The following is a 22,508-nucleotide window of genomic DNA, read 5'->3' as shown; positions in this document are numbered from 1 at the left end:
TGTTTTCACCATTTGTGTAATATTAGGTGAGGACTTTTCACTTATAGCATTTATTATGTTGAGGTAATTTCATTTTGGTCTTTGTTTGTTGAGTTTTTATCATGAAAGGGTGTTTAACTTTGTTAAATGCTTTTCCTTCACCTATTCAGAGGATTATGTGATTTTTATCTTTTATTCTGTTAATATGATATATTAAATTTATTGATTTGTATATTTTGAATCATCCCTGCATCCAAGGGATGAATCTCACTTGGTCATGATGTATGATCCTTTTAATGTGCTAGTGGATTTGGTTTGCCTAGTATTTTGTTGAGTATTTGCATCCATATTCATCAAGGCTTTTCTTCTCTTTTCTTTTCTTTATTAAATGGAATTTGACTCTTCTTGCCCAGGCTGGAGTGCAATGGCACAATCACGGCTCACCACAACCTCTGCCTCTTGGATTCAAGCAGTTCTTCTGCCTCAGCCTTCTGAGTAGCTGGGATTACAGTTGCGTGCCACCATGCCCAGCTAATGTTGTATTTTTAGTAGAGATGAGGTTTTTCCATGTTGATCAGGCTAGTCTCAAACTCCCAACCTCTGAGTTATCTGCTCACCTCAGCCTCCCAAAGTGCTGGGATTACAGGTGTGAGCCACCGTACCCAGCCATACTTTTCTTGTGATGTCATTGTCTAGCTTTCATACTGGGGTACTGCTATACTCATAAAATGAGTTTGGAAGTGTTCCTTCTTCAATTCTTTGGAAGAGTTTGAGAAGGATTGATGTTAATTCTTCTTTAAATGTTTGGTAGAATTCCCCAGTGAAGCCATCTGGCCCTGGGTATTTTTGTTGCTGTTGTTGGGAGGCTTTTGGTGACTGACTCAATCTTCATACTAGCTATAAATCTGTTCAGACTTTCATTTAGTCTTGGTAGATTGGATATGTCTAGAAATTTGTTCTTTTTTTCTATATCGTCCAGCTTGTTGTTGGCATGTTATAGTTCATAGTAGTCTCTTATCCTTTTTATTTCTGTGATATCTATTTTTCTTTCATTTCTGATTATATTTATTTCAGTATTCTGTCTTTTCTTTCCTAGTCTGAGTTTGTCAATTTAGATTTATCTTTTAAGTAAACCAACTCAGTTTTATTCATTTGTTTCTATTGTTTTATTTTATTTATTTCTGCTATAATCTTTGTTATTTTCTTCCTTCTGGTAACTTTGGGCTTAGTTTATTCTTTTTTTTTTTTTTTTTTTGAGACGGAGTTTCGCTCTTGTTACCCAGGCTGGAGTGCAATGGCGCGATCTCGGCTCACTGCAACCTCCGCCTCCTGGGTTCAGGCAATTCTCCTGCCTCAGCCTCCTGAGTAGCTGGGATTACAGGCACGCGCCACCATGCCCAGCTAATTTTTTTGTATTAGTAGAGACGGGGTTTCACAATGTTGACCAGGATGGTCTTGATCTCTTGACCTCGTGATCCACCCGCCTCGGCCTCCCAAAGTGCTGGGATTACAGGCTTGAGCCACCGCGCCCGGCCTAGTTTATTCTTTTTAAAAAATTTTCTTGGCTTATTAAGTCAGGTTGTTTGAAATCTTTCATTTTTTATTTTATTTTATTTTATTTTATTTTTAAGATGTGGTCTGGCTCTATTGGCCCAGCTAGAATGCAGGGACCTAATCTTGGTTCACTGCAGTCTCAGCTTCCTTGAGTTTAAGCCATCCTGCCACCATAGAGTACCAAGAAGCTGGGACTACAGGCGTGTGCCACTACACCTGTCTAATTTTTGTATCTGTTGTAGAGATGGGGTTTCACCAGGTTGCCCAGGCTGGTCTCGAACTCCTGAGTTCAAGTGATCTGCCTGCCTTCCAAAGTGCTGGGATTACAGGTGTGTGCCACTGTGCCTGGCCTTTCTTCTTTTTAAATGTAGGCATTTTTCCCTATGAACTTCCCTTTTACTGCTTTTGCTGCATCCCGTAAGTTTTGATATGTTATGTTTTCATTTTTGTTTCAGGTATTTTCAAATTTCCTTTTCGATTTCTTTTTTGACAGAATGGTTGTTCAAGGGTGTGTTGTTTAATTTTCACATAGTTATGAATTTTCCAGTTTTCCTTCTGCTTTTGAAAGGGATGGAGTTTGTAGATCTTCCTACTCTGCCACATAGTTAATGTCACTCCTCTCAACATACATTTTTGATTTAAGAAAAATCATCATTAACATTTTATATGTTAAAGAATATTGATTTCAAACCAATAGCCAATATTATACTTAGCAATAAAACATTAGAAGCATTTCCATTAATGTTAGTAATTCAACTATAATTACCATTATTTAACATTCTGGAAGTGCTTATCAATGTAATAAGAAAAGGAAATGAGGGATGTATACATATTTTGTAGAAAAAGATAAAATTATCATTATTCCAAGATGATATAGTTGCTTGAAAAACTATTAGAATTAAGACATTCAGAAAGTTTGGGAATTATAACAGAAATATTAAAAACTAATAGCTTTCTTATATATCAGCAATACTTTGTTAAGATAGATATTGGAAAAAAGAACTCATGTGACAGCAATAAAAAAAAAATCAGGCGGGGCACAGTGGCTCATGCCTGTAATCCCAGCACTTTGGGAGGCCTAGGCAGATGGATCACCTGAGGTTAGGAGTTCAAGACCAGCCTGACCAACATGGAGAAACCCCATCTGTACTAAAAATGCAAAATTAGCTGAGTGTGGTTGCTCATGGCTGTAATCCCAGTTACTCAGGAGGCTGAGGCAGGAGAATCACCTGAACCCGGGAGGTGGAGGTTGCGGTGAGCTGAGATTGCACCATTGCACTCCAGTCTGGGCAACAAGAGTAAAACTCTGTCTCAAAAACAAACAAACAAACAAAAAAATCAAAACACCTAGAAATAAACTTAATGATAAATGTACATATCTACAAAACTTTGCCATGAAATCTAAAAAGAAATTCAAATACAGGGAGAGACAGTCTACATTTCTGTATTAGAAAAAATAACATTGTAAAGTTATTAAATTCCCTCAAGTTAAACCTATAATTTTTTTTTTTTTTTTTGAGAATGGAATTTTCTCTTGTTGCCCAAGCTGGAGTGCAAGGGTGTGATCTTGGCTCATTGCAAACCTTTGCCTCCTGGGTTTAAGTTATTCTCTGCCTCAGCCTCCAGAGTAGCTGGGATCACAGGTGTGTGCCACCATGCTCAGCCAATTTTTTGTATTTTTAGTAGAAATAGGGTTTCACCATGTTAACCAGGCTGGTCTCAAACTCCTGACCTCAGGTGATCTGCCTGCCTAGGCCTCCCAAAGTGTTGGGATTACAGGTATGAGCCACTGTGCCTGGCCAAACCTATAAATTTAACAAAATCCCAATAAAAATACCTAGGAAAATTTTTAGAATGTGAAAATAAACTATTTTAAGATTTATTTAGAAAATAAACAAATGAAGAATGTCAAGCACACTTTTAGGAAGAACAGTAGTGAAAAGTTCTTTTCCTATCAGATATTAATGTGAACTAGGAAGATATAATAACAAAAACATTGCTGTTTTAGCTAAAAAAGAGACAGTTCAGAAATACATCCAAATGGGTATGAGTTTAGAATATAATAAATTTGCCTCATGTCAGTGGAGAGAGTGTGAAGATGAATTGTCTAATCATTAAAACAAAGTTAAATCCAAACTTACATAGTACACTAAGATAAATTCCAGAAGGATTAAAAATTATAATGTAAGTAGAAGAAAATACAGGTGAATATTTATAAAACTTTGGGGGTGAGGGATGACTTTCTAAACATGAAACTAAAGGCTTAAAATATAAAGGATGATAGATCTGGTTATATGAAAATGTAAAATTTTTCTGTAGTAAAATTTATCATAAACTAAATTGAAAGACAAATTACATTGGAGGAAAGTATCCTTAACCAAAGATTCTTTCTTTTTGTTGTTCTTCTCTTCTTTGGCAGAGTTTCACTCTGTTGCTGAGGCTGGAGTGCAGAGGATTACTTCTCACTGCAGCCTCAAACTCTTGGGTTCAAGTGATCCTCCTGCGTTAGCCTCCAAGTAGCTTGGACTACAGGCATGTGCCACCATGCCCAGCTAACTTTTTCATTTTTTTTGTAGAGACAGAGTCTCACTATGTTGCCCAAGCTCGTCTTAAACTCTGGGGCTCGAGTGATCCTCCCACTTTAGCCTCCCAAAGTGTTGAGATTACAGGCTTGAGCCACCACATCCAGACCAAAGATTATTTTCTTTAACTTTCAAAGACTTTCTTCAAATCAATAAATGAAAATACTTCTTCACTCACACTGCTTCACTTGACTAGCCTAAAAACAAAATTAAATTAAAAAGAAAATATACTATTGACTACAAAAGGGGTTTTACATAAAAAAAAAACCAAGATAGCCAATAAACATAAAAAATGTTCAACTTCTTTTATTTATTTTTTAGTGTTTAAAATTTTTGTGGGTACATAATAGTTGTATATACTTATGAAGTAATGTGATATTTTGATACAAACATACAAGACATAATGATCAAATCAGTGTAATTGGGATATCTGTCACCTCAAGCATTTATCACCTTCACCTTTAGTCAAAAAAATGCAAATTAAAACCACAAAGAGAAAAACAGGGATTAATATATGCACTATAAAGAAGAGTTTGGAGATTCAGGCACTGTCAAACATTCCTAGGTCTATAAATATATACAGTCCTTATAGAGGGTATTCTACTACTAAGAATGTATTGCCAAGAAATAAGGATACACACACACACACACACACACACACACGCATATTCTACTAATCTTCTTAATATATATCATGGTGTGCTGCCTATAATAATAAAGAAGTGGAAACTTAAGTGACCAAAAATGGGGGGTGTATATATGTGGCCATTTCAACAGAAGTCAAAGAATGGGTAGGAACAAAAAAAAATTTTAAAGAAGGATATATTTATCTACTTAGTTTTGTTTTTTTTTTTTTGTTTTTTTGAGATGGAGTCTTGCTTTGTCACTCAGCCTGCAGTGCAGTGGTGCAATCTTGGCTCACTGCAATCTCCACTTCCTGGGTTCATGCAGTTCTCCTGCCTCAGCCTTGTGAGTAGCTGGGATTACAGGCACATGCCACCATTCCCGGCTAATTTTTGTATTTTTAGTAGAGACGAGGTTTCACAATGTTGGCCAGGCTGGTCTTGAACTCCAGACCTCAAGTGATCCACCCACCTCAGCCTCCCAAAGTGCTGAGATTACAGGCATGAGCCACCACCCCCCGCCTATTTACTTAGTATTTTATTGGGGGTTTTCCAGTAAGAACCTGAAAACTCAACATAGATGGAGCTGGAAGCCATTATCCTAAGCAAATTAAAGCAGGACCAGAAACCAAATAGCACATGTTCTCACTTAGAAGCGGGAGCTAAACACTGAGTCCACATGGATACAAAGAAGGAAACAAGTAACAGACACTGGGGCCTACTTGAGGGTGGAGGGAGGGAAGAGGGAGAGGACCAAAAACTACCTATTGGGTACTATGCTTATTACCTGGGTGACAAAATAATCTGTATGATAAAGCCCTGTGAATTGTATAACAAACCTGCACATGTAGCTCTGAACTTAAAATAAAAGTTAAAAACTACATCAACAACAAACTCTGAAAACCTCCTGGACAAATTAAGGAAGGACATTTAAAATAACAAGGCAATCTGGAAATGCAGCCAGTAGTGGGGAAAATGTTAGTCTCACAAGCTGGCTCTAGTGAGTTAGCAGAATAATTTAGAATCTGTCAGTTGGAGCAAACAAAAGGAGCAACAAATTGCCTTGCACAAAAGGAAATGGGAATTGGAAATAAGTGCTTTGGAGTTTACAGCTAGAGGAGATTAAATCTGGAAAATGAAAAGGGGAGGAAGGGGAGAGGGTGGGCAGCTGGTGGAGGCATGGCCAGTGAGAACTGTCCAGTGCCAGGAATGACTGGTGCACTCTTAAAAGAACTGCTCTTCAATACTTGGTTTCAAGATGTTCTCTGAGCTTCAATATAAGCTATCCCCTCTAGCCTCCAAATGTTTCCTAAAAGTTTGCTAAGCACACAATCATATTTAGGCCATCTTTTGGGAAGAGAAGACATTGAGGAAGTATCCAACAGGGTGATACACTGTAGAAGAAGGGGCAAGGTGCCCAGGAAGTATAATGAGGGGTAGAGATCAAGGCAGAAAATCAGAGGTAGAGTTTGATCAAAAGAAACATACCTTTGGCCCAATATGAGACCCTTCAGAGATACTGGTAGGGACTTGGGTCTTGTGACATTCATAGGATAGGGGTTTGAGCAGGATTCTTTTATCTCTCTCTTTTTTTTTTTTTCTTTTTTGAGATGGAGTTTCACTCTTGTTGCCCAGGCTGGAGGGCAATGGCCTGATTTCAGCTTACTCCAACCTCCATCTCCCAGGTTCAAGAGATTCTGCCTCAGCCTCCCAAGTAACTGGGATTACAGGTATGCACCACCATATCTGGCTAATTTTATATTTTTAGTTGAGATGGAGTTTCTCCATGTTGGTCAGACTGGTCTCAAACTTCCGACCTCAGGTGATGTGCCTGCCTCGGCCTCCCAAAGTGCTGAGATTGCAGGCATGAGCCACTGCGCCTGGCCAATTATTTTATAATATCAAAGGTTGAGGAGACTCCAGAAGGTTGGAGGACCTTGTGAAATACATGGGACTTGGGTGACACACGGAAGAGCGGAGAGGGAGAAGCCTTAGAAAATTGTTTAGCAGGATACACCGCATACAAAATTTACCCATGATACTAAGATGATAGCAATATTTAGTTTTCTCTTTCTGTTCATCTCTATCTTGATTCTTTTACAATAAATCCATTTTACTTGCATAAATTTTAAAAGGAAGAAAGTACTGAGTGGATAGGTCAATCCACAGGGATAGAAAGCTGTCTGGTGGTTATCAGGGGCTTGGAGGAGAGGGGAATGGGGAGTAATTGCTTAATGGGTATAGAATTTCCTTTTAGGGTGGTGAAAATGTTTTAGAACTGGATAGAGGGGGTGGTTGTACAACATTATGAATGTACTCAATGCCACTGTATTGTTCAGCTTAAAAAAGTTAATTTTATGTTATGTAAATTTCACTTCAATAAGAAAAAAGAGGAAGAAAATGTGCTGGGGAAAAAGATATACAAGATGAATCAGACTCTGCCATTCTTATGCTGTAAGTCCTTCAGGGACATCCTAACTCTTTGGCCTGGCTCCTCATGGCCTACCCCTGTCACTGCTCCAGCACAACTGCTACTCCCTATAAACCTTGCTCTCCAGTCATTCAATACCACGTGCAGTGCTCTGAAAGGGCCTATTCTTTCCCATCTCCTTGCCTTTGTATGGGTTTCTCTTTTCTTGGAATGCCCTCCCCTTACTTTCTGCTTGTCTTTCAAAACTCTGCTAAACATCTCCTTTGAGATGCTGTCCCTGATTCTGTAGTCTGGGAGTGTCTCTTTCCTGTACTCCTAGAGCCTTCTAGACATCTCTGTTACATCAGGGTAGGTGATTGTGAACCCCTGGAGGACAGGACCTGGGTCTTCCCCTCTGTTTACCTTCAGAACTTGGCCCAGGACAGAGGCTACAGTGAATGTGGAGTAAATAAGAACAGACAGGCTGGGCGTGGTGGCTCACACCTGTAATCCCAACACTTTGGGAGGCTGAGGTGGGCAGATCACCTGAGGTCAGGAGTTCAAGACCAACCTGGCCAGCATGGTGAAACCCCATCTCTACTAAAAATACAAAAATTAGCCAGGTATGTTGGTGTGTGCCTATAATCCCAGCTACTCGGGAGGCTGAGGCAGGAGAATCACTTGAACCCAGGAGGCAAAGGTTGCAGCGAGCCCAGATTATGCCACTGTGCTACTCCAGCCTGAGCAACACAGCAAGACTCCATCTCAAAAAAAAAAAAAAAAAAAAAGCAGACATAGAATCACTGAGACTAAAATAACATCTTTTTCTAATGTAAAAGATAACTTTGGGCATGAAGTTTAAAAGGACTCAAAGATGTTTAAATGGCTTACCGGGCATTTATCAGGACTGGCAATATGATATCTTTTCTGTGTCCCCTCCCGCCTTCTTCCTTTTTATGAATTATTCAGGAATTACAGCATGGATGAAAATTCCAAATAGACTAATAAAAATGTGACTCTAAGTGGCAAAATGATTCTAAATGGGCCTTATGGGGCAGCAGAATACTGACAGTCTTAGGAAAATAAGGCTAAAACTCAATTATTCTTGGGGAAATACACAATGGGTCATAAAATATATATTTCTGAGAGTTAGCTCCCGTCTCAGGATGGTGTTTTAAAATACCTGTCTTGCAGGATTAAAAATGAACTTAATCCCTTAAAAAAAAAAAAAAAACAGATCTAGGCAAAAATCATCAGTGGTTGCTAAAATTATTAGGTGAATAGTTGATAAGAAACTTTGTAATAGATAGATGAGACTGATAACTTTTAAACCTACTGTACCACCTTCACAGTATTACAGTGGGACAGTCAGACAGTAATTGTCTCCTGATATGATGTAGTAGGAAGTATGCAACACTACTTAAGAAACATTCTTGCCAAAATAATTGAACCTGAATTTAACAATTTTCTAACCACTGGTTTGTGAGAAATATGAGAAACCAAGAAGCATGCAAATTGACACCATAAGGATATAAAATATCAAATAAAAAAGATGGGAAATTCTACAAGACAAATGACTCAATTTCTTCAAGAGATAAATGGTATGAAGAAAAAGAGAGCAGGAAAAGTATAGATTCAAGAAGACTTGGGTAGGCACGGTGGCTCATGCCTATAATCCCAGCACTTTGGGAGGCTGAGGCGGGCGGATCACGAGGTCAGGAGAACAAGACCATCCTGGCTAACATGGTGAAACCCCGTCTCTACTAAAAATACAAAAAAAAACCTGGGCATGGTGGCAGGCGCCTGTAATCCCAGCTACTCAGGAGGGTAAGGCAGGATAATCACTTGAACCTGGGAGGTGGAGGTTGCAGTGAGTCAAGGTCGTGCAACTGCACTCCAGCCTGGTGACAGAGGGAGATTCTGTCTCAAAAAAAAAAAAAAAAAAAGAAGCCTTAAAGACTTAAGAGAGATCGAGTGTGGTGGCTTATGCCTGTAATCCTAGCACTTTGAGAGGCTGAGGTGGGAGGATTGCTTGAGGCCAAAAATTTGAGACCAGTCTGCTCAACATAGCAAGACCTCACCTCTACCAAAAATTTAAAAATTAGCCAGCATAATGGCATGTGCCTGTGGAGGCTGAGGTGAGAGAATCACCTGAGCCCAGAAGTTTGAGGCAGCAGTGAGCTATGATTGTGCCACTGCATTCCAGAGCCTGGGCAACAGAAGAAGACCCTGTCTCTTAAAAAAAAAAAAAAAAAAAGAGAGAGAGATAGATACATAACACATACAAACAAAAAAAGATGTTTTTTGGGAGACGATGTGGGAAAATTACATGAATTGGGTATTAGATAATAAGGAATTATTGTGAAATTTATTATGTGTGATAATGGCATTATGGTTATGTTTTCTTAAGTTCTTATTTTTAGAGATTGAAATATTGATGATGAAATGATATACCTTAAATTTACTTTAAAATACTCTCCCAAAAATGTGTTTATGGGGATAGCCCGGGTAGGGTGGCCCATGACTGTTGGATCACTTGAGCCCAGGAGTTCGAGACCAGCCTAAGCAGCATAGTGAGACTTTGTCTCTACAAAAAATAGAAAAAATTAGCTGAGCATGGTGGCGCTCACCTGTAGTTCCAGCTACGTGGGAGGCTGAGGTGGGAGGATTACTTGAGCGTGGGAGGATTACTTGAGCCTGGGAGGTCGAAACTGCAGTGAGCTGTGATTGAGCTGCTGCATGTACTCCAGCCTGGGTGACAGAGTGAGACTCTGTCTCAAAAAGAAAAAAAAAGTATTTGTGTGTATAGATAAAACAATGACACAGAGTATTAATCAATATTGACTCTGGGTGATAATGAGCACATGGATTCATTATACTTTTAATTTTTATATATACAATTTTCCATAAGTTTCTGAAAAATAAACCTAACATTCAGTGGCAATGTGGCAATGTTAATAAGCCCATCTACTGGGCCAGGACTGTATCATATGAGAGCATTGTCAGACCAATGGAAAGATCTTGGCTTTGGAATCAGATAGGTCTGAGTTTGAACCCTGTCTCTGTTACTTACTACCTCTGTTACCTTGGGCAAGTTACTTCTCTGAATCTGTTTTCTCACTTGTAAATAGGGATAACATTACCTACATCAGAAGACTGGTCCCACCAGAAGACTGGAGGGACATGCGAGGTGATATATATAAAGTGTCTATCGTGTGCCTGGCGCAAAATAAATGCTCTATAAATAACTATGCAGGCCCAGTGTGGTGGCACATTCCTGTAATCCCAACACTTTGAGAGGCTGAGGTGGGTGGATTGCTTGAGCTCAGGAATGCTTGAGCTCAGGAGTTTGAGACCAGCCTGGGCAACATGGTAAATCCCTATCTCTACAAAAAATACAAAAATTAACCCGGTGTGGTGGCACACACCTGCCATCCCAGCTACGCAGGAGGCTGAGATGGAAGGATCTCTTGAACCTGGGAGGTGGAGGTTGCAGTGAGTTGAGATCATGCCACTGCATGCCAGCCTGAGCAACAGAGTAAGAACCTGTCTCAAAAAAATAAAGAAAACAAAAAATTAACTACCTTATACCAATCCACTTATTCTTAATTTCCTTTACTGGTTTTTAAAATAGATTTAAATAATCCAGAGTGTATAAAATAGAGTGAAATATCTCCTTACCACACTCCCCAATCTCACTCTCCAGAAAAAGGAGCTACTATGAGACTTTAATGTGTATATTTCTAGGCTTTTTCTTTATGTCTATAAATATATACAGGTATATGCATCCACATATGGTATTTTTTAACAAAAATGAAACCACACACATACATATTGTTCTGTACTTTACTTTTTCCACATTACAATACATAGTGTGTCTCTTTTAGTGTGTCATTTCATGTGCTTCTATAGTTGTAGTTCAATAAGCAATATTACTCATATACCTTTGCTCCCTGGTGTATTTCTGTAAGCTAGAATCCTAGAGCAGAGTTTTTGGGTAGAAGGATATGTGTCGTGTATATTTTACTAATACTACAAAATGATCTTAATGTCCCTCCACAAGTTATTGGGTTATTTCACCTCAATTAAGATCTCAACATTATCAATTTTTCATACATTTCTAAGTTGCATTACTGTCTTTCTGGGTACCACTTCTCAATTGGCCATGAAAGGGTGTCAGAGAATAAATGTGTTAGATTAGCAAAAATCAGTCTCATGGAAAATAGTCCAACTCCATCCTGCTATTTGTCCCCGTTAGAGAATAATAGGCTGCGTACTGTTTTCAAGGCTGGATGTAGTGGTGGATTGGATAAAATAAGTGGGAGTCCTAGTTTTCTTTATGAAGAGCTAGTAAAGATTATGTGAGGCAGGATTCTGAAAGAAAGCAGGGGAATAAAACCTCCTCTTCAAAGAGGTCCCAGCAGATGCCAAGCATGCAAAGGTAGATGAGGAAAGAAAGGGGAAGGAAATGCCACCTTGATTCCCTGGGGAGTTCAAGATCTCACTTTTCCCTCCTGTTGTTCTAGTCACTTTTAGAGAGGACAGTTCCAGAGAAAGATGGTTTCAAAAAGAAAATAAACCCAATTGAATCCACTTCTGCCTTAGTTATGTAAGAACACCTGTCATGTGGTGTACAGTTCATCCCAGGCAGACTCCAGAGAAAGATCACTTTGTAAACCACTCTTCTGTCAAGGAAAGCCCAACAATTGTCCTTTGTCCATGGAGCCCTCCCATCATCCCACTATGAAGTTGCTGGTCCAAGCTGCTGCAAGGCTTGGGCAAGAAGAAATTATTCCATTGTCCTCTAGAAATTAGGTCACTAAGGTGATGTCATTCATGATGTAAGGCTTTCCTTGCGTCCTGGCTGTTCCTGTTGTGGGAAATCATGAGTTGCTCCCTGGCTGCATGTATTTCTTTTTTTTTTTTCCTTTCAGTCAATAATATGGCCACATAGAAAATGGCCTGCTCCTTGGCTGGGTATGGTGGCTCATGCCTGTAATCCCAGCACTTTGGGAGGCTTAGGCAGGCAGATCACAAGGTCAGGAGTTCGAGACCAGCCTAGCCAATATGGTGAAACTATGTCTCTATGAAAAATATAACAATTATCTGGGTGTGGTGGTGCACGCCTGTAGTCCCAGCTACTCCAGAGGCTGAAGCAGAAGAATTGGTTGAACCTGAGAGGTGGAGGTTGCAGTAAGCTGAGATCCTGTCACTGTACTCCAGCCTGGGCAACAAGGGTGAGACTCTGTCTCAAAAAAAAAAAAAGTCCCAATCACTCTTGGACTTAGAGATGTTTTAATTTCATGCTTTTCCCCCGCCTTTTTTTTTTTTGAGACAGGTTGTCACCCAGGCTGGAGTGCAGTGGTGTGATTTGCCTCCAAGGCTCAAGTGATCCTCCAGCCTCAGCCTCTTAGTAGCTGGGACTACAGGTGCATGCCACCCAGCATTTTTTTTGGCGGGGGGTAGATTTGGGATTTTGCCATGTTACCCAGGCTGGTCCCAATTTCTTAGGCTAAAGCAACCTGCCCACTTTGACCTCCCAACATGTTGGGATTACAGAAGTGAGCTACAGTGCCTGACCTATTTCACACTTTTAAATCCAAGTTACTAACTCAGTAAAGTTTGAAAAACATTTCATTGTATTCAACCTTCAAAACACTTTTTGTCTTTAATTTGTTTTTAAGCTCAAGGTCAAAGTCTTCTAGTAATCCACAGATAGGCTGACAACCAGCAAATGGTTAGTTTCGATGTGAACCTTAACATAGACATGTTGCTTTTTCTTTGACAGGTAATTTTAATTATTTTGACAAATACTTGTGTGTCAGGTACTGTCCCATCTGCTAAAGAGAAAGCAAAACAAAACAAAAATTCTTGCCCTGTGGGTTTACATTTTAGTGAGGAAGCTTCATTCATTCATTCATCAAGCACTCACTGATCTTCTAGTATGACTCAGGCCTTGGGCCACATACTGTGAATAAACAGGATTTTAGCCCTAACCTCAGAATTTAGTGGGAGAAATAAGATGTGTGCCCTTCTTTCCTCTAACCCTCCCCTACACAGAGAATACAGAAGAGGGCAAGCTTGCTCAGCTTGGGTTCAAAGAAAGTTTCTCAAAGAAGATGACAAGTAAGATGAAACTTGAAGAATGAAACTGATGAGGGAGAAGGGCAGTCCAGGTAGGGAAGAGAACAAGCATGGTATGCAGGTGGCATGAGTCATGCTAGGAGATCGATGAATGCAGATGAATGAATGAAACTTCTCTGGTGGAGTGCAAACTCCAGGGGGCATGTTCTGGGAACTGTAAGTCCCTTCCTGTAGCTCAATTTAAAGTATGTGGGGATGGGCAGGAGATGGAGCTGGGGAAGGAGGAAAACTCCAGATGTGAGGCAGGCATGGCTAAGGGCCTTTGTCCTGATGACAATTAGAACATTAGTGGAGCATTTTAAACAGCAATATACACCATGGTCTGATTATGTTTTATTCTTTTCTTGATAAAGGTATAATTGAAAAATCACACAAATAATATGCGTTTATTTTGAAAGATTCATTGGGGCCTTTCTGTGGAGGCAATGATTTCATTCTCCTATTTTTATTACCAGTACATTGAACATCTCTCTCTGTCTCTCTATTGGTATAAAAGAACCCTTCTCTCTGATTGGACTTGACACACAGAAGGATCTCAGTAAAGATTGGCTGTTGTTGATGTCCTCTGACACTGGCAAGGTGCAGCCAGATTATACAAGACTGTGATCTGGTCCAAACACAACACTCTGAAAAACTGGGACTTCACCCAATTGGAAAAATGTACAATTCCCATTGCCACTTCACTGTCATTATATTTTTTAAATTCTCATTTTGAAAAACATTTTATTATGGAAAAATTCATATATTAATGCATATTTTAAAAGTAGAAAGAATAGAATGATAAACCCTCATGTGCCCATCATCCAGCTTCAATAATTAACAAGTCCCAGCCAAAAATTGTTTTATTTATATCCTTCCCTCTCCTTGACCATTGCATTATTTTGACATAAATCTCAGATATTATATATTTTAGTATGCATCTCTTAAGGATAAGAACCTTTTTTAAAAGCTTTCAACTATTATTTTAGATTCGGGGGTACATGTGCATGTTTGCTCAATGGATATATTGCATGATGCTGAGGTTTGGGGTATAATTGACCCCATCACCCAGGTAGTGAGCATAGTACCATACAGATAGTTTTTCCACCCTTGCACCTTTCTCTCACCTGTCTAGCAGCCTGCAGTGTCTGTTGTTCCCATCTTTATGTCCATATGTACCCAGTGTTTCACTCCCACTTGTAAGTAAGAACATCCATTTGACTTTCTGTTCTGCATTAATTTGCTGAGGATAATGGCCTCCAGCCGTATGCATGTTGCTGCAGAGAACATAATTTTGTAATTTTTTATGGCCTTGTCATATTCCATAGTGTGTATGTATGGCATTTTCTTTATTCAGTACACCATTGCTGGGCACCTAGGTTGATACCATTTCTTTGCTATTGTGCACAGCCCTGTGATGAACATATGAGTGCATGTGTTTTTTTGGTAGAATGATTTATTTTCCTTTGGTTATATGCCCAGTGATGGGATTTCTGGGTCAAATGAGAGTTCTATTTTTAGTTCTTTGAGAAGTCTTCAAATTGCTTTCCACAGTGGCTGAATGAATTTACATTCCTACCAACACAGTGTACAAGCATTTCCTTTTCTCTGCAGCCTCAAAAACATCTTTTGTTTTTTGACTTTTTGATAATAGCCATTCTGACTTGTGTGAGATGGTACATCATTGTGGATTTAATCTGCATTTCTCTGATGATTAGTGATGTTGAGCATTTTTTCATGTGTTTGTTGGCTGCTTATATGGCTTCTTTTGAGAAGAAAAGTGTCTTTTGCCCACTTTTTAATGGGGTTATTTGTTTTTTGCTTGTTGATTTAAGTTCCTGATAGATTCTGGATATTAGGCCTTTGTCAGATGCATACTTTGCAAGTATTTTCTCCTATTTTGTAGGTTGTCCACTCTGTTGATAGTTTCCTTTGCTGTGCAGAAGCTCTTTAGTTTAACTAAGTCCCATTTGCCAATTTTTGTTTGTATTGCAATTGTTTTCAATAACTTAGTCATCAATTCTTTGTCAAGGCTGAGTCCAGAAGGGTATTTCTTAGGTTTTCATCTAGGATTTTTATAGTTTTAGGTTTTACTTTTAAGTCCTTAATCCTTCTTGAACTAAGTTTTGTATATAAAGAACCTGTTTATTTATTCATTCAGATGGAGTTTTGCTCTTGTTTCCCAAGCTGGAGTGCAATGGTGCGATCTCGGCTCACGGCAACCTCTGCCTCCCAGGTTGAAGTGATTCTCCTGCCTCAGCCTCCTGAGTAGCTGGGATTACAGGTGTACACCACCACACCTGGCTAATATTTGTATTTTTAGTAGAAACAGGATTTCACCATATTACCCAGGCTGGTCTCAAACTCCTGACCTCAGGTGATCTGCCTGCCTCAGCCTCCCAAAATGCTGGGCTTGCAGGCATGAGCCACTGCGCCTGGCCTATTTATTTTTGAGATGGAGTCTAACTCTGACACCCAGGCTGGAGTGCAATGGTACAAACTCAGCTCACTGCAACCTCTGCCTCCTGGGTTCAAGCGATTCTTCTGCCTCAGCCTCCTGAGTAGATGGTATTGCAGGTGTGTGCCACCATGCTTGGCTAATTTTTATATCTTCAGTAGAGATGGGGTTTCACCATATTGGCCAGGCTGGTCTTGAACTCCTAACCTCAGGTGATTCACTCTCCTCGGCCTCCCAAAGTACTAGGATTACAGGCATGAGCCACTGTGCCCAGCTGAAGAACCTATTTTAAAAACATATTCACAATTCTTACATCTAACAAAAGAAAATGAATTATAGATGGAATAAATGATTAAATGTAAAAAATAAAACCATTTTTAGCAGCTGGACGTGGTAGCTCATGCCTGTAATCCTAGCACTTTGGGAGGCTGAGGCAGGTGAATCATGAGGTTAGGAGTTTGAGACCAGCCTGGCCAACATAGTGAAACCCCATCTCTACTAAAAATACAAATATTAGCTGAGGGTGGTAGTGAGCGCCTGTAGTCCCAGCTACTCGGGAAGCTGAAGCGGGAGACTCGCTTGAACCCAGGAGACGGAGGTGCAATGAACCTAGATCATGCCACTGCACTCCAGCCTGGGGGACAGAGAGACTCCATCTCAAAAAATAAATAAATAAATAAAAGGCCAGGCACGGTGGCTCACACCTGTAATCCCAGCACTTTGGGAGGCCAGGGCGGGTGGATCACGTGGTCAGGAGTTCGAGTCCAGTCTGACCAACATGGTGAAACCCCGTCTCTACTAAAAATACAAAAATTAGCTGGGCTTGGTGGCACGTGCCTGTAATCTCAGCTGTTCAGGAGGCTGAGGCAGGAGAATCGTTTGAACCCCGGGGGCAGAGGTTGCAGTGAGCTGAGATTGCGCCATTGCACTCCAGCCTGGGTGACAGAGCGAGACTCCATCTCAAAATAATAATAATAATAATAAATAAATAAAAACCATCTTTAAAATTGAAAGAAAACATAAGAGAAATTGAACATATTTTTGGAAAAGGAAGAAACTAAACATAAAAGCAATGGAAGCTATCACAAAGAAAAATATCAGTAGAATTGACTAAAAATAAAGTTAAAATATCTGTGTCAACAAATACAAGATGAAGGGACAAATGACAATCTGAAGGGAAATATTTGCTATGAATGACAGGTTAGCAGCCTTAGTACATGTGACCTGGTCTAGCCTGCCACTGGATCCAGATGGATCCACTTGCAAGATTACCCCAAGTCAGGCTTGGCATGGTGGTTCACGCCTGTCTGTCATCCCAGCACTTTGGGAGGCCGAGGCAGGCAGATCACCTGAGGACAGGAATTTGAGGTCAGCCTGACCAATGTAGTGAAATCCCATCTCTACTAAAAATACAAAATTAGCCAGGTTTTGGTGGTGCACATTTGTACTCCCAGCTACTCAGGAGGCTGAGGCACAAGAATTGCTTGAACCCGGGAGGTGGAGGTTGCAGTGAGCTGAGATCATGACATTGTTCTCCAGCCTGGGTGATGAAAGTGAAACTCTGTATCAAAAAAAAAAAAAAAAAGAAAAGAAAGAAAAAAAAGGATGATCACAATGCTGGTTCTTTAGACCCACCTTTTTTATTATTTGCAAGTTTTATTTTTTCCTCAGGACTTCCTGCTCCAATTGTTCCTTCAAAGAGCCTTTGGGATGGGGATAGGGATTTAGTCTGATGCTCAGTCTGTTGATCTCACCATCCTTCTGCTCTTTGGATCCCAGAAGCTCTGCTGGGTCCCTGCTGATCTCATCTCAACTACCAACAGCTGACCCTCTTCCCCTCCAGAAATCAAGGAAGCACCCTCTGCTTCTGACGACCCAATCGTTTTCAAAGGGTTTTCCTGCGGAGGAGCTGCTGGGCCCCTAATGACCCAGTTATTTTCATTATACCGCAGTTCCTTCTATCCCAGAACTCACAAGCACTCTTACAGTGAAGGCAGAGAAGGGTGGGAGAGAAAGAGGATGATCAGGCCTCTGTGATGCCTAAAATTATCCCCTTCTGACCTCCAGGATCTGCTGTGTCAACTGTTTCCTGGCTGGAAGTGACAGAAGCTGATGGTGACAGATGAAGCAGAAAAAGGGTTTATTAAAAGACCATTGGTTGACTCAGAATTGTTGAGAAGGCTTGAAGAAACAATCATGAGGTTAAGTCTCCAAGAAAATCACCCCCAATTATGTAGCGCAATTGACCTGATGAGAAATCCACAGCCACTGCCCATTACCACTCAGCGACTATCCTGCAAGGAGCTCAATATGACTGTAACTGCTGCTGCTGAAGGCATCAATGTCACTTCTGTGTCAGGAACTAACTCTTATATTGCCCCTTTCACCAACTTCTCACAAGTGCATGTGATCGGAGGAGCCCAATCACATCCCTGTGTCCTAGCTGCAAAGGAAGGAGAGGAGGAATAAGTATTCTGCCTTCTAACTTGGTGGGACTCGAAACAGGAAAATTTTCCAAACATCAAAAGGGTGTTCAAAAGGTGCTAGGTTCCGAGAGATAATAATAGATATCCATCAGAATGGATGACTTAGGCTGGGTATGGTAGTCTTTACATTAGTATTTTTAAACTATTTTCTATATAGTTTAAGATAAAGTAATAATTATATTGTAATTATGTTAATATTGTTAGGAACCAAGATTTTCAGTGTAAGAGAAGAGATTATAAAATCAAAGACATTAATATAAATAAATCAATATAAATTTGAATTAGAAATATCAGTGTAAATGTCAAGGTTTTTTTATTCCATTTTAAAGTACATATATCCTATTTTTGTACTTTTCAGAAAGGCCTAGAAGTATAAAAAACCCATGAGCAATGAGCAACTTCTAGTGACCAGATTGTGGTCCCTAAATGACATTTCCCATGAAAAGGAATCAGAACTTCTTGGATGGCTGATTCCAAGGCTACGGTGGTACGTGTACAAAATGAGGCTAGACTATCTTAATGAGCTAAAAGCTGCAAAGTTATCAAAGATCAGTGGGTTGTATACAAATAACCCAAGAACCAACAGGAAGGGGCTCCAGCTGGCCAAAGATGGGATAATTTAAGTTTCTGAAAAAGTAGTGACTGAATACAGTTGAAATACATAGAATACGTAAAAACCCAATGTGTGCATGAGGGGAAAGAGTGCCAAAACAAATAAATAAATAAGCAAACTTATTGAATACCATTGGCTATATCTAATCCTTACTTTGAAAATTGGCAATTAGGGGGAAATAACTAAGTACTGAGGCAGCCAAATACCTAGGCAAATAAAAGGGGGTCACTGGAGGATCTCTAAACCGCCCCACAAGTGTTTACATCAGATCCTTTTGTGCAGATGAGGGAACCTACCCAGGACCTCATCTGAGCATGCTCACAGCATGGAACAGGGTGGAGCCACAGGGAGGCGGAGAAGCCTGGCCTCTTCAGTTCCTATGTGGTGGGATATTCAGTCTGTGAGGTGGGGACCTGTTAGCAGGACTCTATCTCATTTGTGGAGTGTGTGTGTGTGTGGTGTTTGTTTTGTTTTTTTTTTTTGCTTTTTTTCCCTTTTTGTCCGATAAAATCCTCTGTACTCACCCTTCAGTGTGCCTACATTTTCCTGGCTTATGACAAGAACCTGGTTTTAGCTGAACTAAGGAACAATATTCTGCAATATTTTGGTGCCCAGACATGGGGCTTGAGGAAGGGTAAGATGCAAGCCAAAAAATATTTTTCTCCTTCACTTCTAAGCTTTTTTGTCCTTGTACTTCTGAGGGTAGAGGAAATTATGCCTCCTTTCCCCACAGTCACTCCTGGGGTTTGGGAATGTCAGCCTCTGCCTTCTATTTTCAGGGTGGATGGGCAAATGGCAGCACATGGCCTCTGGCCCAAGGGTGCCCAACAGGGCACAGCAATTAAGTTTCTCTCCCTGTTGGAGGAACCCATTTGTTTAAGAGGTTCTTTCCCCAGGCATCTTTCCAACCCTGCACTTTTAAGGTTTTTTTTTCCTTTTCTCTACCCTGTCAGGAATTAGCGTTTAAGTTAAAGATGCTTTTTCCTTTAAGAAATAATTTTTTCTAGGCCAGGATCCCATCACTGTTTATGTTCTCTGTAAAATTTTGATTAAGGGGCCAGGTGCATTTGCTCACACCTGCAATCCCAGCACTTTGGGAGGCTGAGGTGGGCAGATCACCTGAGGTCAAGAGTTCAAGACCAGCCTGGCCAACATGGTGAAACCCTCTCTCTACTAAAAATACAAAAATTAGCCAGGCCTGGTGGTGGACATCTGTAATTCCAGCTACTCATGAGGCTGAGGCAGGATGATCCCTTGAACCCGAGAGGCAGAGGCTGCTGTGAGCCGAGATCACACCACTCCTCTCCAGCCTGGGTAACAGAGTGAGACTGTCTCAAAAAAAAAAAAAGTTTTGATTAAGGAAAAAGGATTTGTAAGGTTGGCCTAGTGTGTCTAGGCTGTTGGTCTAGGTTGTCTAGTATGCTTTGCATGACTTTCTGTATAGTCAGTAGCAAACTTTGCTGCAGGCCTCCATCTTGTGTTACATTCTTGAAAGCATGACCTGTAACATAGCAATGCTTTGTTTAGCCTCTGCCATTTTACAGTGGCAGCTGGGTTCAATCCTGGCTTAGGGAATGAGTCCTTTCTGGTTCGGTATCTGCAAAACCTTTTGCTGTTTGTTGTTCCTCTTCCCCTCCATTAACCACCTTGTATTTTCCTTTCTCTGAGGTCACCTTTAGTAAAGTTTGAAAGCCAGAAGTATTGGCCACTTCGCATGGCTAATATCGGGTAACAAGGGATTTAAAAGGATTTTCTTAAAGAGTACTCAGCTTAATTAAAAGATACCCAAATTATAGGGATATTTAAAAGGCTTTTATGTTTTTCTTTTCTTGGATGTTGTTTGCTGGAAAAAGTGTTTTTTTTCTCAGTTGACTGAATTCTTTTTCTCCATTTTGCCTTGCCACTCTTAATTCATGTGTAAGAGGCCAATAAACCAATTAGGAGACTGGCAAATGAAAAATCTTATAACCACTGCATCCTTTTCTGCCTGTCTGTGTAATTGTATATATGTTGTATGTGTGATATCTATAAAAAGAGTCCTAATTAATTGGCTGGCCTAAAGGAAGGTAAGCACTTGGATCAATTATTTTTTAAAGGGAAGATAAAAGCTGTGGTACTTTTTCATTCATGTGACTTTAATCTTTGAGAAACAAAAACAGCCTTAAAGATTATTGGTGAAATGCAGATGCTGTCAAAATGTAAATTGGTGAACTAAATTATGCAGTTCAAATACTAGGTTTGCTAAATGTTTAAAGGTTATAAACTGCCTTTTTGGTTTTTGGGAACTGTTCAACTTGCCTGCTTCACAGTTGGTAAGGCCTGCAGACATATGGAATTAACCATGCCCTTAATTATGCTGGAAGGAGTCAAACCGTGGCTGCATGTAGCACATAATTAAAACAACCTACCAGGTTTTACATTAAAGTTAAAAATTGCTATGGGTTACCATTATAACATGTAATTGAAACTGGAAATAGATTTATGTGCAAGGCATGTAATAACAGTAAGATGTGTTTTTAGTAAAATATTATAAGAAGGCATGGAAATGTAAATTCTTGCCTAGGGTTGAAGGATTCTTTTGAATTAGAGAAGATAAAGCTGAAGGTTTAAACAAATGATGGAAGAATTGTAAAATTTAATTTTGCAAAAATTCCGTGTGTGAACATATTGACAAAGTTCAAAAGGGCATTATATGGTTGGTTTTTTTTTTTTTTTTTTTTTTTGTAAATTAAGCATTGAAATAAAAGCACAACAAGGTAGTCTTAAGGCACTAATCTGCTCTTTAGCAAAATTTGTAAAGGGTTATAAAAGTTTTTGCTTTTTTAAATTTCTGAGTCATAATTTTGGCAAAATAACTTATGGTAATCTGGAATTCTATTTCATAACATCAACATATTTAACAGGCACTACCATATTTAACAGAAATCAAACTTCAGTTTCAAAACTGTCTTTCCTGATGCCTGGCTTTTGGATGCTACAGAGGGCCCCTGGAGTATCCAAAAGAGAGGTAAGCAGGATTATTTTACATGTTTAGTTACATGGGATTGCCAAAATGGTGTTCAGTCTTCTTTGGATTATATTTTGGTGGCTAATACTAATGTATGATCCTAAATTGTATGGTATTTCTAAAATTCTAATGTCTAAAGTATATGCCGTCAATCATAATTAAGGTTGTTAAGTTATTGTAAACCACAGAGATAACCAAACATCTTTGTCAATTGCATTTCTGACTGTAACTACCTTGGATATTTTGTTATTCACAGACAATTATTGTCTTGTTTTGATCCTTTTCAAAGGATGGTCTATAATAAGCTATAGGACTCTGACAAGGTGCTCTCAAATACAGGTTTCTCATAACCTTGGAGATTGTGACACTGGAATAAAGGAAAAACAGTCAAGACTCATGAAGAGTGAAATGTTTGTGAATATCAAGCGAAACAGGAGCTAACTGAATGGACTGAACTAATAGAAAACTGAAGTAATCTTTTTGACTTTTGCTTGGAACATTGCTAATCCTTGTTTTGTTTTCAGACTCAAGGAAACTTATTTTGAGCTAGTTATGGCCTTTAAAACTTGAGAAAGGTATATCCCTATGAACAAAATTTGGGGCATGTTTGTTTCTGTTTGCCTGGTTCCTCTAGAATTTGGAAACCATCTGTGAGTATCCTTATGGCAATATA

General features: G+C 39.6%; 1 long non-coding RNA gene across 1 annotated transcript in view; it reads left to right on the top strand.

Moving 5' to 3' along the window:
- Positions 1–19,147, top strand: part of LOC110568461 (uncharacterized) — a 73,934-nt gene extending 54,787 nt beyond the window's left edge. Inside the window, exon 3 of the long non-coding RNA XR_010338374.1 lies at positions 17,797–19,147. This is a non-coding gene — a long non-coding RNA (uncharacterized LOC110568461). The remainder of the gene's footprint in view (positions 1–17,796) is intronic.
- Positions 19,148–22,508: the final 3,361 nt, after the last annotated feature.

Source organism: Aotus nancymaae, unplaced genomic scaffold (genome assembly GCF_030222135.1).
Source record: "Aotus nancymaae isolate 86718 unplaced genomic scaffold, 86718_ANA_hifiasm-v0.15.2.pri h1tg000059l, whole genome shotgun sequence".
NCBI classification, from domain to species: domain Eukaryota; kingdom Metazoa; phylum Chordata; class Mammalia; order Primates; family Aotidae; genus Aotus; species Aotus nancymaae.
This window is presented reverse-complemented; position numbering and strand designations above follow the sequence as displayed.